Raw genomic sequence first — 4,000 nt, 5'->3', positions numbered from 1 at the left:
AAGAGGTTTTGCGACGTGCGGTTAAGTCGCATCAAGGATATCACTGAAACTGAAAAAGTATAATATTCTCGTCCGTCACTTAAATTTGCAGTGGGAATAGGTGGCATATAAACCTACTGACTGCCTTTTTCTGGGATTTGGCTTGGCTTAGGTAGCTTGCTGCTCAAGGCACCAGGGAATGTCGCTCTGCTTCTTTCATCTCTGATGGCCCCAAATGACAGCTTTTCATCCAGCTCTCTCGTTGTGGAAAGTAGTAAAAGCTCTGCCTGTTTCCTGTCGTACATTGAAGTGCCAGCTCATCTCGACTCTAAATAACAGCAGTGTGTTTGAACGGTACCAGATAATGCTTCTTTATATTTCCGACTGCTCTATCTGACACAGTCGGTCACAATGCAAAAGGACTTCAGCGAGCTAGAAAACACTCTCTTAGCACGTAGAAAAACATAGGAGAAAATGCACCAACATGAATTCTAGAAATATATTGAGCGAAAACTGACGTCAGGTGCAAGGACTCCATAATTACTGTCCACCGTGTTTGCTTGACAAGGCAGCTTCCTAGTGACCATTCAATCAGAAAGAGTTGGACATGCCTTGTCAGGAGTTTGCGGTCGTAATATGCTTGAGCCAACTGCTTTGTAAGAAGTTGCAGCTGTGCATATCGTTCGTGTCACAAATGGAAACACATATCAATGTGGAAATATAATTTTGTTTAATGAGCGGCGCTTGAGGCAAGTATGAACAGCCTAAGATGGCGCCGAATATAGTCTATTTCACAATAACATGGCAGGTGGCAGACTCTAGAACCTTTGTGAACTGATTGAAGTGTTGCAGTCAAATGCGTGTGACAGCTCTTTACTAGAGAAGTGTACTCTGATTGGCTCGTTTGGGACAAACCTTTTGTTGTGTGCGAAACTATATTGAATAAGGATATAATCTTTATTCCCTTCTTTTATACGCCGGTGGCTGTTGAATGCACTTCGTCTCAGAAAGAACTGCAGCAATCGCTATTGGGCTACAACATTCCAGACCAGCTACCAAAGGGACAGTGAAAGCTATTGATCCAACTGAGCTCTTGGTTGTTTGACATGTTATGTGCTCCGTACAGTGTAAGTTGTGCCCTGTGCTAGACAGAATTCCAGCCGGTATGTAATGCTTATAAAATAATTGCGTGAACAATTGCCTTATCCTTGCATGCAGATGTTGCGGCCTGCCCAAAGGTCTAAAACATTACTTGCGCAAGGAAGCGCGATGCGCTGCAGCCGCTGCTGCCGCTGCCGGCCTACTTTCTGTCGGACCTTGACCTGGTACAGACCGTGACCCTGCCTGCTAGCCAGGAGCCAGCACAACCCGGCAGCTCCTTGGCCTCCGCTGGTGCCCCTGACACTGATGATGTAATAGCTAGCGGTAAGCTTCTAACATTGAGCATCAGTGTTGCTCGTCTGTTTATTTGGCATCCCTGTCAACTGTGCAGCAGTCCCGATAGGTGAATGGAACACTTACATGCAGTACGTTGAACTTTACGAACTGTACTAACGCAGTCACCGCTGGGTATAGCACGCAACTTGTGGCCGTTCCATACTCGCAGCACCGTATGGCACGGTGCACTCTAAGATACCGCACATGCAAGGTACCCGCGGAGTTGTTCTTTCAGATTGCGGTCACACCCTCACTTCGTTGTCTGCCAGGTACAAAGGAGATGCTGCCACAGCCCTGCTTGCATGTTATTTGCCCCGAGATCCAGATTGAAAAGTGAGGACACATGCTTTTGTTTATCCATTGTTTCCTACAAGACAAGCGGCGATTCTCTGGCGTCCACAAAAAACCCATCTCCACTTTTGTTATGGAGCACGGGCAAGGCTATGCATGCTCTTAGAATTAGCAGTCGACTCCAATGCATGCGCACGAACGCTGCACCGGAGCCTCTCAGGTTATTCGAGTTAGCGTCCGCAGCATACTCCGTGCTCCAAATAAGTCTAGAACAAAGCTTAGTTCCACATTTCCCCGCAGCACCTGTGACGATCGGATCTCGAGGCGAATAGCCAGCATTCCCCATTATAGTTACTTCGTGTGTAACAGAGCTGCATTAAATAAGTTGTATCAGAAATAACTGGGGGCAAGTTGGTTGAACCAATAGACGGTGGTTTTAAAAGCGCAAAGGACTAAGAAGAGAAAAAGGGGACAGGACAAAGCGCTTTGTCCTGTCCCCTCCTTCTCTTCTTAGTCCTTTGCACTTTTAGAACGACCGTCTAAATTAAAGAGATCATAAACGGACTCAATTACTTCTGCTGAATGCTGCTCTCGCCCAAAAAAAGCTTGAGAACAAGCAATATTCTGTTCTTCCTCACAGCCAGGTAAAATAATCACATGATTACTGTTAGAGGTTAGCTGCTACTGTTGGCGCAGTGATGAGACACAATGGCCAAGCCCCAATACTTACCATGGCATTGATTGTAACCAAATAGTCAGGTGCTCAATCAGTGCTTGTGTCCAGTTCATAAGCCGTCTGTATTCAAGTGTCGTCACCCTAGTGTGAACCCTAGGCTTTGTCAACATTGTGATTTCTGACTGTAAAATAGCCTTCTATTCCTCAGAATATACCCTTGGCAGGGGAGCCTCTGGCTTGTGGTATATAGATTATAATATAGATTATATTCGAGCCAAAGACGTCAGTATGCTTGTATGAGGTGCAGAACATCCAAATTCATTTCGTTTCTTGGCCCCTTTAACATGTGATGCTTTTTTGCATGGCACATGATACGCTATTTGGCAAAGCCAAGGCAATTACAGGGACAAAGCCTAGTCTTTTGTTTTGATATTTTACTGCAAAAATGATATGATTTGTATTTTGCTATCTCCCCATCTGGCAGACCACCAGTACAGCATCCCAGGATCTATCGATCAAGCCCTGCGTGATCGCATCAGGCAGCTAGAGGAGCTCGCTTCTGCAAACGAGAAACTGCGCAAGGACAATGACTGTCTACAGAAAGAAAATGAAGCTCTGCGGAAGAAAGTAGCCCATCTTGAGGAGATGTACGACAAAGCGGAGGAGGTCATCGATGCTACAATCCCCTTTCAGAGCTTCACGCTCACAGCCGTGCAACAGGACCCAAAGAAACTGGCCTTCTACACGGGATTCGACTCCCTGGAGAGATTTCTCGTCTTTTACAAGTTTGTTCAGGCAGGTTATGTAGCTCACAAGGAAAGTCAAGGTCCGCACAGAAAGTCACCTTATCTATCCATGGGTGATCAGCTGCTGCTCGTGTTGTCCCGCCTGAGGGTGAGGCTTTTGGAGCAGGACCTTGCATACCGGTTTCGTATCTACATCAGCACAGTCAGCCGGGTGTGGACATTCTAGATTGGTTACCTGGCGGACTACCTTGCTCAACTCAACTACTGGCCGTCGCGACAGGTTGTGAACAAGTACATGCCGGAGTGCTTCATCGAGGCGTATCCATCAACGAGGATCATTCTGGATTGCACGGAAATCTTTATCGAGACACCTAAAGACTTCAGGGTGCAGAGTGATACCTACTAAGCTACAAGTGCCACAACACTGCCAAGGGGCTGCTGGGCAGCACCCCTAATGGGATCATGTCGTTCGTGAGCGACCTTGCCCCTGGCCGCGTCTCTGACAAAGCCCTGAACGCATATTCCGGGCTATGCAACCTTCTTGAGCCCGGAGAATTTGTAATGGCGGACAGAGGCTTTTTGATCACTGAAGAGGTCGAAGCTGCAGGGGCTAACCTGAAAATTCCACCTTTCCTTGGGGGAAGGCTAGAGCTCTCCCTGGAGGATGAAGCGAAGACTAGGGCGATTGCGAAGGTTCGGATCCACGTGGAACGCGTGATCGGACAAATGAAGTGTTTTAGAATCTTGAGGGGTACTTTTCCAAACAGTATGAGTAAGAGCCTGGATTCTATCTGGAAGGTCTGTGCTTTTCTGTGCAATTTCACAAGAGAGCCACTGCTTAGTCGAACCTAGAGCTGCAGTCTTGTGGCTT

The 4,000-nt window shown here is 47.0% G+C and overlaps 1 pseudogene; it reads left to right on the top strand.

Moving 5' to 3' along the window:
• The first annotated feature begins 1,085 nt into the window (after positions 1-1,085).
• LOC120842697 lies at positions 1,086-4,000 on the top strand (annotated as a pseudogene).

The sequence above is a fragment of the Ixodes scapularis genome, unplaced genomic scaffold (genome assembly GCF_016920785.2).
Source record: "Ixodes scapularis isolate PalLabHiFi unplaced genomic scaffold, ASM1692078v2 PGA_scaffold0__279_contigs__length_252992795, whole genome shotgun sequence".
NCBI lineage: Eukaryota > Metazoa > Arthropoda > Arachnida > Ixodida > Ixodidae > Ixodes > Ixodes scapularis.
Note: the sequence above shows the minus strand (reverse complement) of the source record. Positions and strands in the feature narration are given on the sequence as shown.